An 18,121-nucleotide genomic window follows, 5' to 3' on the forward strand; every position below is an offset into this window, starting at 1 on the left:
TCAACAAAGACAGTCAGTTAACAAAATAATCGAATTTCAAAATTAACTTTCACTTTGCCTATGTTCATTATCTATGGTACGAAAAACAATTTCCACACTCACATGAAATAAGGAATAACCCTGACAAAAGTTAATTTGTTCAGAGGATATATCGTTATTAACCTTTATCAACTTTATCGATCCATGAAGATCCGTTGTAAAAAAAAATCCCTAGTCATAAGAAATCCAAAGGCAACGTCCACTTTCCTCTTCCGAAAATGACACGAGCATGTGTCTGTGAATCACTGTCAAATACTGATGATACCAGCTGTTCGCGAAAAGGTGAGCGTATACGGCCCCTCCGATGGCACCCATCACAAACACATGCAAAGGCAAGTCAAACGTTCATCTGTAAAACACCGGAACAATCTCAGCAACTGGTTATATGGACATGTTCCTAAAACGACTTACTGGCCCGGTGACCAGGTTGATACTAGTAGTTGTCAACCTATCCTGATGACGTTTATCGTTGCTCATAATGCCAACCCGTGAAGATACAGGTTAGAAAAGGTCTTCAGCAACCCATGCTTACCGTAAAAGCGATTCTGCTTCACTCCAGTGATGGCCTCATGAGCATCGATCCACGCAATTGGGATACGATGACATGCATCAACCATGTCACCGAGCCTGACCACCCGATCCCGTTAGTCGCCTTTTACGGCAAGCATGGGTTGCTGAACATCTATTCTACCCCGGACCTTCAGGAGGCCATTTAGATTTAAGTTATCATACTGAGTGACTCCTGCCTCGTACTCTATCAGGTGGACATAACTGGAATCCCTTGACCATTCCCTAGCTTCTAGTGTCCCTTGACAATTCCGTAGCTTCCAGGGTCCCTTGACCATTCCCTAGCTTCTAGTGTCCCTTGACAATTCCGTAGCTTCCAGGGTCCCTTGACCATTCCGTAGCTTCCAGGGTCCCTTGACCATTCCGTAGCTGCCAATGTCCTTTGACCATTCCGTAGCTTCCAGTGTTCATTGACCATTTCGTAGCTTCCAGGGATCCTTGACCATTCCGTAGCCTCCAGAATCCCTTGACCATTCCGTAGCTTCCAGGGTCCCTTGACCATGCCGTGGCTTCTCGTGTCTATTGCCCACCCCTTACCTTCTAGTGTCCATTGACCATTCCGTAGCCTCCAGATCCCTTGACCATTCCGTAGCTTCCAGGCTCCCTTGACCTTGCTGTGGCTTCTAGTGTCTATTGCCCACCCTTTACCTTCTAGTGTCCATTCACCATTCCGTAGCCTCCAGATCCCTTGACCATTCCGTAGCTTCCAGGCTCCCTTGACCATGCCGTGGCTTCTAGTGTCTATTGCCCACCCCTTACCTTCTAGAGTCCTTTGATCTTTCCGTAGCTTCCAGTGTCCATTTACCATTCCGTAGCTTCCAGTGTCCCTTGACCATTCCGTGGTTTCTAGTGTCTATTACCCACCCCTTACCATCTAGTGTCCATTGACCATTCCGTAGCTTCCAGGGTCCCTTGACCTTGTCGTGGCTTCTAGTGTCTATTGTCCACCCTTTGCCTTCTGGTGTCCATTGACAATTCCGTAGCTTCCAGGGTCCCATGACCATTCCATGGCTTCTGGGGTCCCTTGACTATTCCGTAGTTTCAAGGGTCCCTCGACCATTCCGTAGCGTCCAGGGTCCCTTGACCATTCCGTAGCGTCCAGGGTCCCTTGACCATTCCGTAGCGTCCAGGGTCCCTCGACCATTCCGTAGCGTCCAGGGTCCCTTGACCATTCCGTAGCGTCCAGGGTCCCTTGACCATTCCATTGCTTCTAGGGTCCCTTGACCATTCCGTAGTTTCAAGGGTCCCTTGACCATTCCGTAGCGTCCAGGGTCCCTTGACCATTCCGTAGCGTCCAGGGTCCCTTGACTATTCCGTCGCTTCCAGGGTCCCATGACCATTCCATGGCTTCTAGGGTCCCTTGACCATTCCGTAGCTTCGAGGGTCCCTCGACCATTCCGTAGCGTCCAGGGTTCCTTGACCATTCCGTAGCGTCCAAGGTCCCTTGACCATTCTGTAGCTTCCAGGGTCCCTTGACCATTCCGTAGCCTCCAGATCCCTTGACCATGCCGTAGCCTCCAGATCCCTTGACCATTCCGCAGCTTCCAGGGTTCCTTGACCATTCCGTAGCTTCCAGGGTCCCTTGACCATTCCGTAGCTTCCAGGTTCCCTTGACCATTCCGTAGCCTCAAAGGTCCCTTGACCATTCCGTAGCCTCCAGGGTCCCTTGACCATTTCGTAGCCTCCAGATCCCTTGACCATTCCGTAGCCTCCAGATCCCTTGACCATTCCGTAGCTTTCAGGGTCCCTTGACCATTCCGTAGGTTCCAGGTTCCCTTGACCATTCCGTAGCCTCCAGGGTCCCTTGACCATTCCGTAGCCTCCAGGGTTCCTTGACCATTCCGTAGCCTCCAGATCCCTTGACCATTCCGTAGCCTCCAGATCCCTTGACCATGCCGTGGCTTCTAGTGTCTATTGCCCATCCCTTACCATCTAGTGTCCATTGACCTTTCCGTAGCTTCTATTGTCCATTGATTGGTCCGTAGCTTATTGTGTCCTTTGCCCGTTCCGTTGTTTTTTGGCCTTCTTTGTCGATACATTAGTGTACATCCTACTTGGTAATGTGCCAGCGCAATGACAAATATGGAATGTTTAACAACAAACCTCACAAACGTACATGGACCTGATGAGTGAGTGAGTTTGTTGGGTGTAGCGCGCTTTGAACAGTAAACATTGAGGTCACAGCATGGTATCCTGATGTTGGAGGAAAGCCCGAAGTGATGCAGGTCTCAAACGTTGGTGTGTCCCACGAGCACGGACATCGTGCTGACAAACCTGTACACATTATCAAGGCGAACTTGGATTCGAATCCACAATCACAGGTTTCTAGAGTGGCAATGGGGCGCAACTATGAACAACATCTCAGACAATTGGGCCACCCGTGCGTCCGTTGAAAATTGTTTTATGGCAGTGTATGTTGTTGTTTTGACAGTGATTGTAACTGTGGTTTATTATTTAAGTTGGGATGCGGTAGACGCTCATTGCATTGTGTTTGGACAGTGATCAGTCGTCAGGAAGTTACTATATTTAGATGCTTGAGTGGTCTGTAAATTTCTTGTCCTGTATACCGCGGTCTGTGATAGTATGTTATGGAAACTTCTTTAATGTTAATATAGTGACGATATGTGAACATAATCAAGGTTAGGAACAGGGTAGTTACAAATTGGTTTTATCAGGACTGTCGAGTGGTAAAGGGTCCGGGGTTCGATCCCGGGCCGCGTCATACCAAAAGATACGACTAACGGGATCGGGTCTTCAGGCGCACTGACTTGGTTGAAGCATGTCATCGATCCCAATTGCGCCGATCGATGCTCATGATATCAATCTGGTCTGGTCCATACTCGATTATTTACAGACCGCCGTCATATAGCTGGAATAATGCTGAGTACGGCGTAAAACAACAAACCAACCAACCAAATCATGCCAAATACGTAAAAAATAGTAATTGTTGTTACCCTGTCTGCGCTCGGCTCGGAGTCAGTATACTGTGTCTGAGTAGGCTATTCATGTTATACTGCGGCATAGTATATCAGTTGGCTAGCATTATAAATCAGCAGCCACACACACACGTGCATGCACGTCGCTATGTAAGTGCAATAATATTGGACGCGACGTTAAACCCCATTTCACCTCACCTCATAATAGGTCGCGCTAGATTTTGTTTCTTAAAAAAATAAAGTCTCGCAACGAATAGACTGAAACGAACCATTCCGTGCACACTGTTCGTTGCAGCAGACCGCCTCCGTGGTCTAGTGGTAGAGCGTCAAACCAAAAGACGTTAAAAGATGATACTTGTTGTTACCCTGTCTGGCGCTCGGCATTAAGGGTTAAAGCAAGGACTGGTCGGCTCGGAGTCAGTATACTGTGTCTGAGTAGGGTATTCATGTTAAACTGCGGCATGGTATCACAGAGGGCTAGCACTATAAATCGGCATCAGTCCGGTCTAGTACAAGCAGCCACACACACGTGCATGCACGTCGCTATATAAGTGCAATAATCTTGGAGGCCACGTTAAACCCAATTCCACCTCACCGTTGCAGCATGTGCATGTACATGCCGCATTGGTTAAGGTAAACTGTATGGCGTGTCTAAATTGATCTCGCACCACTGACGTAAGCAGCCCCCCTGCGGACTAAAACAGACTCGAAGACGTTGGCAACAACAGCCATCACCCTCATTGTCACAATAAGCCGGCACATACACACGGATAGTTCGCCGCATTAATATAAGCTCCTGACTTCACTCGGTCCGTCAGATAGCTTTACCAAGCCTCAACCTAAGCTGAGCTCCCAACTGCGTTGTGTTTATGACAGATGACGAATTTGTGACTGATGTGGCGCCGCTGAAAGCCAACCCTTCTCCCAAGGTAACCAGTAAAATGGATCCAACGTTGGTTCCCACAGCAAGCTAATAACTTGCGCTCTCGGCTAAAAGGTTGAAATCGGTACTATGTCCGCTTGTTGGCGCGCATGCGTTGCATCACTTATTACGATTTGGTTTGTGTGTTGTTTAACGCCGCACTCAGCAATATTCCAGCTATATGACGGCGGTCTGTAAATAATCGAGTCTGGACCAGACAATCCAGTGATTAATATTATGAGCATCGATCCACGCAATTGGGATCGATGCCATGCATCAACCAAGTCAGCGAGCCTGATCACCCGGTCAGTTAGTCGCCTTTTACGACAAGCATAGTCACCTTTTACGGCAAGCATGGGTTGCTGAAGACCTATTCTACCCCGGAATCTTCACGGGTCACTTATTACGAATGTAAATAAACAGGGAGAATTGTCTGATACTCGAAAGTTTTTTTGACGAGAAAAGTATAACAATCTGATGATATTAATGTTGGAGAGTGCAATTTTATTTTACAAACAAATTTTACATAGTTCTAATTTTGGTACTAGTCTATACCGGGTACCAATACATTGGCCACTGCTTCCGTTATTATGTGTATATTCCAGCAATGTGACGGCACATGTGACAATCTAGTGATTGACATCATGAACATTGATCTACGCAAATGGGATACGACATGCATTATCCGAGTCATCCAACCTGACCACCCGATCACGTTACTTGCCTTTAATAGTTGTTTGTTCGTTTGTTTGTTTGTTTGTTTGTTGTTTAACGCCGCACTCAGCAATATTCCATCTATATGACGACGGTCTGTAAATAATCGAATCTGGACCAGACAATCCAGTGATTGATGTCATGCGCATCGGTCCACGCAATTGGGATACGATGACATACATCAACCAAGTCAGCGAGCCTGACCACCGTCTCTTACGACAAGCAAAGTCGCCTTTTACGACAAGCATGGGTTGCGGAAGAACTACATATCATCCCGGATGTTCACGGGGGACTCGCTCTGAACGTCTTATCCGTCATTGTACCTCCTTGGCTATTTTGTCAACCGGATTTCCTTCTTCAAACTTCAGTAAATGGGATAAACCCATGTTTTTTTTAGGTCGAGCTTTCCCTTTACAATTGACGTGCTGAATAACATTTCACGGAGAACATTTTTTCATAATTCTCCAGAGAACCTCTCCGACGTACAATCAGTTAAATGATTAATGCTAACCAGGTTATTATGCTGCAATCAGGCGATCCAACTGCCCCTTCAAAAACGACGACATTCTTCTTTTTGTCTCCATCTACACGACAATACGTGTCTGACAAGGCCTGCGTTATGACGATATCGCATGCCGAGATGCAACTCCCCATAACATTTATTTTGGACCGGCTCCACAAAAGCAAGCAATTTAGTGGAGGTAATTACTTTAGAGCACAACACGGGGCCGTTGTGGGTATTAGTATTCAGGTTTAATACAAGGCGAGTGACGTTGAAGAGGGATATTGTCTATTATTTCCACCATCGTGCAACATGTGGTCGGTTTATTTCTCTTTATATCAGCCCGGATGTTTGATTTATGATATAATAACACACACTAAGTGAACATAATGATTTCATGGGTTTTTCATTGTTCTTGGTTTGTAATTTAAAACTTTCATCTTCTTAATCCCCAGCTGTGGAGGAGGTCTGGATATTCATGTCTTAATAGTGATATATGTGAATAAAATTCAGCTGTGAGATATATGGTTAATATTGCTCAAAGGGACAAGGAGGCACGAGTGGCCCAGTCGTCTAAGGAGCCGCTGTTTGCTCTGCAGAATTGCGTCTTTGGCACGCCAGAAACCTATGACTGTGGGTTCGAATCCCGGTTCACCCCTATTATGTTTCTAGGTTTGTCAGCGCCATATTGGGTTTCACCGAAGCGGTAAACGTCTAAAACCTGCATCACTTCGGGCTTTCCTCACATTAGGATGACAAGCCGTAATACATTGTATAACTCGAATTCTGTTAAAAACGGCGTGAAACTCTACTCACTCTCTGATAGGGACAATTATAATCAGTAATTCACACTGAGCATTTGAGACCTGTGAAGATCCGGGATAGAATAGGTCTTCAGCAACCCATGCTTGCTGTTAAAGGTGAATATGCTTGTCGTAAGAGGCGACTAACGGGATCGGGTGTCAGGCTCGCTGACTTTGTTGATGCATGTTATCGATCCCAATTGCGTAGATCGATGTTCATGATTTAAATCACTGGATTGTCTGGTCCAGACTCGATTATTTACAGACCGCCGTCATATAGCTGGAATACTGCTGAGTGCGGCGTAAAACAACCAACCAACACTGAGCATATGAAACTACCGGGCCAAAGAAAGTACACACCCATGTTTGATGGTGGCTAAAATGAAACAAACAGGAAATGGCTATTCGATGGTGATGAATTTGATTCGCGGATCATAGTCAATGTCGTTTTTTTAACCTTAAGTTCGCAGTCTTCAGTTGACTGATTTGAGCCTTGTAACGTTTTCATAACGTTTGTAAACGTTTTTTTGTCAAATCCGATTTTTTGTGCCCGGTAGTTTATATTTTGCTTCATGTCGATCTGCTTGTGTATGCCAATTGTGAATTGTGGTAATATGAACGCAGTAACAAAATAACGCTATCCATTGTTCCTGACGTTAGAATGACTAAATTAATGTCTCAAAATGTGATCGGGAAACATAGATGTTTCTACATTTCCTCAGAAAAAAGATATAGGAAACATGAAGATTGACGAGCAAATGAAACGATACAAAAATCAAATCTATACTAAGAGGCGACTAACGGGATCGGATGGTCAGGCTCGCTGACTTGGTTGAAGCATGTCATCGATCCCAAATGCGTGGATCGATGCTCATGATGTCAATCATTGGATTGTCTGGCCAGACTTTATTATTTACAGACCGCTGTCATAAAGCTGGAATATTGGCGTTAAACAACAAATGAACAAACAAATCCTACAACAGAACACATGGATAAAGACAACATAAAGGACTATCGTCCATTACTCTCTGAAGGTCAGTGACGTCAGCCTTTTGCCTTGACCAGCTCACTCCGCTGACGTCACGTGACGCCGCGGGGACCACCTTGATGGTCAGATTACAACACGACCTTACCCTCCTGCAAACAATCGTGACTTAGTAAGGGCACTCGGGGAAGCATGGCACTGGCACTGGCGTAATCCAACGTCTCACCTTCGTGGGATTACGGATTAGCTGACCCTCGTGAAAAGCTAGGGATTAATTTGTTCACTCGGGACAGATAATCAGTATTTTCCGAGTAGCTCTTTCTCTGAATCATTTATCACCGTTGCGGTTTCTGAATGTGGATATTACCTTTCAGGCCTGTTAACAATATGCGTGTTTCCCATAAAGTGTTCAAAACTGATTTGACCCGTGAAGATCTTCAGCAACCCTGGAGGTTACGGAATGGTCAAGGGACCCTGGAGGCTACGGAATGGTCAAGGAACCCTGGAAGCTACGGAATGGTCAAGGGATCTGGAGGCTACGGCATGGTCAAGGGATCTGGAGGCTACGGAATGGTCAAGGGATCCTGGAAGCTACGGAATGGTCAAAGGACCCTGGAAGCTACGGAATTGTCAAGGGACCCTGGAAGCTACGGAATGGTCAAGGGACCCTGGAAACTACGGAATGGTCAAGGGATCCTGGAAGCTACGGAACGGAATGGTCAATGGACACTGGAAGCTACGGAATTGTCAAGGGACCCTGGAAGCTAGGGAATGGTTAATGGACACTAGAAGCTAGGGAATGGTCAAAGGATTCCAGTTATGTCCACCTGATAGAGTACGAGACAGGAGTCACTCAGTAACTTAACTAAAATCTAAATGGCCTCGTGAAGATCCGGGGTAGAATAGATGTTTAGCAACCCGACTAGCGGGATCGGGTGGTCAGGCTCGCTGACTTTGTTGATGCATGGCATCGTATCACACTAGCGTGGATCGATTTTATTCGTTTGTTTCTTTATTTACGTCGAAACTATATTCTTTTTAACATTTTTACTTGTGTGTTGTAACAATGTCAAACAATATTACATAGTACATGCATTGTTACCATCGTTAAAATGATGCTTGCCGTAAGCAGCGACTAACGGGATCGGCGTTAAACACCACACATACAACCAAACAGATATTATGGGACGAGTTTTTTCGCTTTTATTGTTTTTTAATTATGCGCGTCTTGGTTCTATCAAACAAAATCTACGGTGATCCTAGTTTCATTTATCTCTAAGACCCGTGAAATTCCGGGGTAGAATAGGTCTTCAGCAAAACATGCTTGCCATAAAAGGTGACTATGCTTGTCGTACAAGGCGACTAACGGGATTGGGTGGTCAGGCTCGCTGACTTGGTTGATGCATGTCATCGATCCAAAATTCGTGGATCGATGTTCATGAAGTCAATCACTGGATTATCTGGTCCAGACTCGATTATTTACAGACCGCCGTCATATAGCTGGAATATTGCTGAGTGCGGCGTTAAACACCAAACCAACCAACCAACCAACCATTTATCTCTAAACCTACCATACGGGCCTCCATCATTGCGTATTCCTACATCGTCTCGCAAGTTAATGTCTACTATCTCGACTAAATCAATTTATGGAAAAGAAATTCCTCTGGCCGAAATTCCTAACTATGATCAATAACTTCAATTTCAGACCACGTCGTAGAATTACCCTAACTTAAACCTATTGACAGAACAGGGAGAGTATTGAAAAACTTTATGAAAGCCTATTTGCCCTTTAGGCCTAGCGCACCATCAAGGCAATCGAAACGTCCTTTTGCGTCTTCGAGTTCTCGCAAGACAAGCTTCGTGTAGGATTTCCGAGATTTTCCGAATGTTCTCATACGGGCCATTTCATTGACTGTTGACAGCAAAGGCCTCCTGAATCGATACGTAGGCTATTGGTTTCAGCGCTGTCTCTGTGTAATTAGTTAATGGAGAGGACGCAGAGACTTTAACACGTTGTGAGCGTGTAAAGTGGGAAGGCAGCCCGTTAAGGAGACAGAGATGAAGGAGGTTCCCCGTTGTGGGATAAAGTGGTTTCGCATCAATATTTAGGTTGCCCTTACACCTGAGATGAAATGCATAAAAGTGTCGGACGTTATTCGGTATGTTGCAACAATAGTCACGATATGGCTGAATAACTGCCAATGATATACTTGAAGATTCCGGGGTAGAATAGGTCTTCAGCAACCCATACTTGCCGTAAAAGGCGACTATGCTTGTCGTAAAAGGCGACTAACGGGATCGGGTGGTCAGGCTCGCTGACTTGGTTGATACATGTCATCGATCCCAATTGCATCGATCGCGTCTTTGGTCGTTATTGCCAGTCTTTGTTTTTGTTGGGAGCATGTACGTTCAAGAAGAAAGCCCAAGGCTCACTGAGTTGGATGATGCATGTCATCGTATCCCAACTGCGTGGATCGATGCTCATGATGTCAATCACTGGATTGTCTGGTCCAGACTCGACTATTTTACAGACCGCCGTCATTTAGCTGGAAAATTGCTGAGTGCCAATAGAATATCGCTTCACCTTTTGAGTGAGTGAGTGAGTGAGATAGAATTTAACGTCACATCGGCAATATTTCAGCCATATCGTGACGACTTCACCATATGAAGCCAATAATTGTACGATACAGTTGGAAGTAGTTCCACTAAAAAAAAGAACAAATATATTTCTCAAAAGAAGTTAATGGCCACTCGATTCTTTGATATTACTGTAGTTAGTAAGTGAGTGAGGTTTAACGCCGCTTTTAACAGTATTCCAGTTATATCACGGCGTGTCAGCTTAATGTGGGAGGAAAGCCCGAAGTGATGCAGGTCTCAGACGTTTACCACTTCGGTGAAACCCACGAGCACGGGTATGGTGCTGACAAACCTAGAAACATAATCGGGGCGAACCGGGATTCGAACCCACAATCATAGGTTTCTGGCGTGCCCAAGGGACGCAACCCTGCACAGCGAATCGCGGTGCCTCAGACGACTGGGCCACCCGTGCCCCTAATGCCCCCAATCATGTCATAAGAGATTATATATAGTAATATGAAAGAATCAGGTATCGTGACAGATTAACTGTAGTAATATGAAAGAATCTTGTATTCCTTAACATCTTTTGAGTTGTGTAACGTAATGTATACCTGTTCATCGATTCTAGCGAACCATCTTTCCAATCTCGAAAACCAATATACAGTTACAATAAGATGCGGAACTTTTTTTCAGACATGTCTTGTTTGAGATTTCTCATCAACGCAGCCTTTCTCCCCGATTAACTGTATGAGACTCGAGGGACAGATATTGACAGGGCAAACAACAGCTGCTTGCTGAAATGTACACTTAGTTTCTCCATGTGAGGGCATTACGGCTCTGGGTAATTACATGGATCCCGGTGATAAATACACGATATCAGCATCCAGGCGAACATATGTCAGGGCAACGTCAGTAATGTGATCATGTGAGTGATGGGTACCATTTCCAAAACGGCTGAACAGAAGCCCAAGTAGTCGGGTGTGTTGCGGAGATGGTAGATTCTGATGCCACTGGCAGTTCTTGATATTAAGCTGGTAGTTGGTGTATCCGGTAAAGTTAGTGGCATGACACAATGTTCATATATTTCGGTAGATGGCGGTAGAGCAGCGTAGTGGTTATGAGGTGAGGTGAAATTGGGTTTAACGTCGCGTCCAAGATTATTGCACTTATATAGCGACGTGCATGCACGTGTGTGTCTGTGGCTGCTTGTACTAGTCCGGACTGATGCCGATTTATAGTGCTAGCTCACTGAGATACCATGCCACAGTTTAACATGAATACCCTACTCAGTCACAGTATACTGACTCTGAGCCCACCAGTCCTTGTTTTAGCCCCTTAATGTCGAGCGCCAGACAGGGTAACAACAAGTACCATCTTTTAACGTCTTTTGGTATGACGCGGCCGGCGATCGAACCCCGGACCTTCCGCTCTCCGGGCGGACGCTCTACCACAAGACCACGGAGGCGGCACTGATAATAAAGAGGTTGCATACAGAATTTAAAAAAAAAAAAAATCAAGAAATGGGTATATTTGGTATCATTTTGTAGGCAAATATGCCCTGAATCAAATTACGCAATAAAAAAACGAAGTCACCACGGCATTTTTTGAATAAGTGGCGCCATCTAGAGGCACCGGATGATAAAATCATTTTGCCAATAAAATGGTCATTTTAAAGTTTGATTATTAAATGAGTGTTTTTAAATAGACATATTACAGTATTGATATGACACAAAAGAGAAAAATGAAAATGCAAGTCAAAACGTTTTTAATTTCACACATCATTTGACTTTTAAAAAAGCACATTTTCCCCCAAAATTGATTCATCAGTCAAAAAAGCATTTAGCAAAATCAAGATATTTTTCAAACTGGCTTATTTCTAATGTTTTTTCATTGTAAAATAAAATTATAAAATGTAAAAACATGTTACCAGAGGATATTCAAATAATTTTCAATCAACACAGCATACCCCTAAAATAATGAATGAGGGGAGGTAACTCTTGCCCAAATTTACATTTCTATGAGTTCAAGTACAATTAGCCGCGAGTCAAAGGGACGTAAACGCATTACAAATACTCGCCGTTACGTGCGCGTCCGGTATGCGCATGAACAATGGTACCCAACGTCTTTAAGCTGGTAGTTGGTGTATCCGGTAAACTTGGTGGCATGACACAATGTTCACATATTTCGGTAGATGGCGATAGAGCAGCAAAGTGGTTATGCGATGATTCGGGTTCAGTTCAGTAATTGGTACACTACGTGAAGCCAAATTCTGGGACCGCCTTCGTGGTCTAATGGTAGAGCATCCGCCCAGAGAGCGAATGTTCCGGAGCCATTCGTTACCACTCGCCCCTTTCCGTAACCCGCAAGAAGACTCGTCCCCCTATCGATGAATGTTATGTGCGAAAATACGACAAACCAATCAGAATGCGCGTATAATTACAAGTTCTTCGTCAAAGAATCCCTCAGAAATATTTTTTGCATCTTGCATCTAAAAATATACCAAAGGCACAGTTAAACGTGTTCAATCATACTGTATAATTCCGCATGTCCCGATGTGCTTTAATTTGCATCTGACATATATATATAATATATCTAAGTGAACCATTACGCAACGAGTTGACAATTGTTTTAGGTATGCCCGTTTGCGCTTATACGGAACCAGGTCGCAAAAATGGCCATGAGCGGGGCACGAGTCGCTATTCGGCTTGTCCCGGAATAACACGAGTTGGTCACGAAAGGTCCGGAGCGTCATACCAGAATACCTGCTTCCATGCCTGGCGCTCGGTATTATGCGGCTAAAAGAAGGAAAGGTCTGCGCGGAGTATACTGGGTCTGAGTGGGGTATTCATGTTAAACTGCGGCATGTTATCTCAGTGGGCTGGGACTATAAGATCAGCATTAGACGGGACTAGTACAAGCAGACACACAGACACGTGCATGCACGTCACTATCACAGTGCAATAATCTTGGGCGCGTCTTTAAACCCCATTTCACCTCACGTCACCAAATTCTGGTGACTCCCGCTGTGATATAGCGGATACTGATAAAAGCGGCGTAAAATCCTACTCACTATTTTTTGTGACATGTTGCTTTATGCATCTCAATCTCATTAAAATCAGATCTTAGTTCTCGCTACCGCTAAACAAAGATCTGAGGACATCCCATTACGGGTGACGTCAGACCGACCTTGCGCGAACTTTGACCGACCAATGGAATGACAATCAGAAAGCAGCTTTCTCGTGCTTTACGGCACTAATCTCAAATTGGCGACTACGCTTCGAAACATATTTTGACAAATTCTCGATTACAAATTTAAAACCTGAACAAAACATATTCTGGAATGGCTAATAGATTGTCTAGATTGTAAGGGTTCAGTCGTTAAACCCGTAACTATCGTTCGGAATATCCATGTTAAAGTTTTCGAGGTTGCATGATTAGAAATCACATTCCGACTGTCACTTTCATAATCTGGTAAGCGACGCTCTGATTGGTCGGATGAAAGGTCGTTCTGACGTGACCCCTAATTGGATGTCTTCAGATATTTGTTTAGCGATAGCGAGAACTAAGGTCTGATTTTTATGAAATTGTATGCATCTTCAAAGCATTTTATTAAAATATTTTTAATTTTTTTATTCTGATGTCTGTGGACATAATACTTTTCATTACATTCATAGTGATTGGCAAGCTAAACAAACACTTATGCTACTTCTAGTAGAGTGGGTAACCAGGCAATTTTAAACTGCACGACACATCCTGTAACCATACATATCCTGACACCGAGGTTGCCTCTAGTTTTCGATGCTGTAACCGTACATATCCTGACACCGAGGTTGCCTCTAGTTTTCGATGCTGTAACCGTACATATCCTGACACCGAGATGGCCCTAGTTTTCGATACTGTAACCATACATATCCCAAACCGAGGTGGCCCTAGTTTTCGATGCTGTAACCATTCATATCCCGAAACCGATATGGCCCCAAGTTTTCGATGCTGTAAAAGACATATCCCGACAACGAGGTTGGCCCTAGTTTTTTTCGATGCTGTAACCATACATATCCCGAAACCGAGGTGGGCTCTTGTTTTCTATGCTGTAACCACACATATCCTGACACAGATGTGGCCCCTAGTATTCTATGCAGTAACCATATATATCCCGAGACCGAGGTGGCCCTAGTTTTCGATGCTGTAACCATACATATCCCGACACCGAGGTGGCCCTAGTTTTCGATGATGTAACCATACATATCCCCAAACCGAGGTGGGCCCTAGTTTTCGATGCTGTAACCATACATATCCCAAACCGAGGTTGCCTCTAGTTTTCGATGCTGTTACCATCCATATCCCGACACCGAGGTTGCCCTAGTTTTCTATGCTGTAACCACACATATCCTGACACCATGTGACCCCTAGTTTTCGATGCTGTAACCATACATATCCCGACACCGAGGTGGCCCTAGTTTTCGATGATGTAACCATACATATCCCCAAACCGAGGTGGGCCCTAGTTTTCGATGCTGTAACCATACATATCCCAAACCGAGGTTGCCTCTAGTTTTCGATGCTGTTACCATCCATATCCCGACACCGAGGTTGCCCTAGTTTTCTATGCTGTAACCACACATATCCTGACACCATGTGACCCCTAGTTTTCGATGCTGTAACCATACATATCCTGACACCGAGGTGGCCCTAGTTTTCGATACTGTAACCATACATATCCCAAACCGAGGTTGCCTCTAGTTTTCGATGCTGTTACCATCCATATCCCCAAACAGAGATGGCCCTAGTTTTCGATGCTGTAACTACACATATCCTGACACCATGTGGCCCCTAGTTTTCGATGCTGTAACCATACATATCCTGACACTATGTGACCCCTAGTTTTCGATGCTGTAATCATACATATCCTGACACCGAGGTGGCCCTAGTTTTCGATGCTGTAACCATTTAATTTACACAGGGATTTAACCCTCTGTTGTATCTTATATCAGCCCTTTGTTGTGTGTCCTCTTTTAGCTAGAACATTTTTCCAAGTTGATTTCAATTTTCTGCAAGCAATATGTTTGTCCCAACGACCTCGGGACAATAAATCTGGTAGAAGAGTAGAGACGGCAGTTTCATCTGCGAGGGGCATTTTCAACTGTATCTAAACAAAATAACCAGATGTTCGTCACAACGACCTCTAGACAATGAATCTGAATGGAAGGTCAAATGTAGATTCGATTAGCCAATTTCATGTTCGAGGGCCATTTCCTATTGTATCTCATAAACATGGCTGAGCTCATCAGCCTACAACTAGCTCATATAGATCGCTCTCTTTATCAGTTATTTAAAGGTGCCTGATTAAGTGGTCTACCTTGTGTTCGTGTATGAAAGAGCACTTACAAGTTCTAATGCTTCACTGAAATAACTTTATTGATCACGTCTTGGGTCGTTATTGCCAGTAAACATGCGTCTTTGTATTTGTTGGGAGCATACGTTTCAAGAAGAAAGTCCAAGGCTCACTAACTTGGTTGATGCATGTCATCGTATTCCAATTGCGTCGATCGAGGCTCATGATGTCAATCACTGCATTGTCTGGTCCAGACTCGATTATTTACAGACCGCCGTCATATAGCTGGAATATTGCTGAATGTCATGGAGGACCATTAAAGCAAAATGCACGTGCAAGTTATGGCATTCGTAACTCATGCTAGTGGCCATGAAAAGGCAAGCATAAGCTAATAATTCGTCATTCAATTGTCAACAATTTTCAAGTTCGAAAATGCCGAGACTCAGCGCTGCCGATCTGAACATCGCAATAGAACGTATTTAAAGAGGGGAATCGCAGTAATCTTATGCACGCCACTTCAACGTCCACAACACCATCATTTGCCGCCTCTAGGACCGATACACACAGCTCAATTCCACTGCAGACCGTCCTACACCACGCGATCTGACTTGGTTGTGGTTTCAAGGAAATTGTACAGCAAATCCCTACATGAATCAAATTCTTCATAATGCCAACATCAACGTTTTGCCCTGGCCGTCGAGATCTCCAGATCTCAACCCAATCGAACACCTCTAGGATGAACTAACTCGATCGACGTGTACGTCAACGTCAGAACACGCCGCAGACACTCCCACAACTGGCCAACACTTTACAAGAAGAATGGCGCAGAATTCCGCCCGGGGCGGTCACACAGGATACTGAGTACAGCGCAACCTTGTGGCCTTCTGTGACATGACATAGAACAGTATTCAATGCCTTTGTACGACGACAACATGTGACTATCGAGCTCCCAAATTTCATATTTGAATCTATGATATTAAATTAAATATATCGACTTTATAAGGTACAATAAATTTACTAAAAAACAACCTGTGCGTTTCTTTTTTTGAAAAGTATATATTGCGACGTGCATGCACGTGTGTGTGCGCGCGTGTACGTGTGCGTGATTGCGCATGCGTGCGTGCACTAATCCTGACAAATATAAATATCAGTTTTATACAGAGTGCTAGCCCACTGAGATAACATGCAACAGTTAAAACATGAATACCCCACTCATACACAGTATACTGACTTCTAACGGACCCGTCCTTGTTTTATTCCCTTAATGCCGAGTGCCTTGTTAAAGTATCTTTTAATTAACGTCTTTTCAAACCAAATTGGGGGCGCGCTGGTAGCCTAGTGGTTAAAGCGTTCGCTCATCACGCCGAGTACCCGGGTTCGATTCCCCACATGGGTACAATGTGTGAAGCCCATTTCCGCCCTGATATTGCTGGAATAATGCTAAAAGCTCACCCACTAAAACCAAATTGAAGCGTATTGATCGTATATACGCTTTTTAATATGGCTGCTGAATCTCTTGAACGAATGCAAATGTTCTCATTTGTGGGACCTGCTCGTGACGTTTCAGCTTCAATGGTTCAGTGGATTCAGAGAAGAAGCAATTAGTGTAAATCGTCAACGCAAGAGAATAATCAGTCTCAATTATCTACCGAAACAGATTCCAGTGAGCGTGAAAGTCAAATTAGAAATGGCTAACCAGACATTCATGCACAAAAAATGAGAACCTATCGCCAATCTTGGCCCAGTAACTAGAATACTAGAAACCTTTATCGTCATGGGGGTAGGGTAGTCAAGTGGTTACAGCATTCGCCTTTCATTCAGAAGGCCCGGGTTCGATTCCCCACATGGATACAATGCGCCACATTTCTAGTATTTACCGCTGAGATAATGATGACATTCTACTCACGGCTGCGTAAGCAAGTGGGCTAGCACAAGCAGCTACGCACACACTCACGTGCATGCATGTCGCTACATACCCCATTTCATCTCACCCCACCTCACCAGTGATGGGTCGGATGAAGAAACTAGTTTGTTGCGAACAATGACGACATGATGTCTTCAGTTATGTACGGTTGTACTGTAAAAATTGAGGACGTCATATCGTCATTGTGCCGCAGAAATGATGTTTCTTCATCCGATCCATCATTGGTGCGGTGCGGTGCGGTGCGGTGCGGTGCGGTGCGGTGCGGTGCGGTGCGGTGCGGTGCGGTGCGGTGCAATTGGGTGAAATGGGGTTCAAGATCGCATATATGTAGCGACATGCATACAAGTCCGGACGAATACCGGTTTTAGCCCTCTGAGATACCATGCCGCAGTTCATAACAGTATACTGACTCCGAGCAGACAATTGCTTGTTTTATCCTTTCAATGCCGACTGCTAGGCAGGGAGACAACAAGTGCGATCTTTTGGTGTGACGCGGCCGGGGATCGAACCACCGACTTCCCTTCCGGGCAGACGCTCTACCCAGACCACCGGGGCGAGTCACCATTTAATGAATCGGATAATACCCATGTGGTAATCTTGGAAAGTTATTGCAGTGGGTCCTTGGCACCATGTGAGTTAAGAAGCTGATTATTTCTATTTGATCATTCAAGAAGGGTAAGCGCCACGACCACAACACACTTCACAGATAGATTGTTCTTCCTTCAGAAGACACAATAGTCTTGACACAAGCGTCTGAACGAGGTTGCAGTAATTACTAACTTGGCCATTCGACCATATGCTGCTTGCTTTAATTACAACG

Source organism: Haliotis rufescens, unplaced genomic scaffold, assembly GCF_023055435.1.
Source record: "Haliotis rufescens isolate VD_foot unplaced genomic scaffold, xgHalRufe1.0.p SCAF_60, whole genome shotgun sequence".
NCBI classification, from domain to species: domain Eukaryota; kingdom Metazoa; phylum Mollusca; class Gastropoda; order Lepetellida; family Haliotidae; genus Haliotis; species Haliotis rufescens.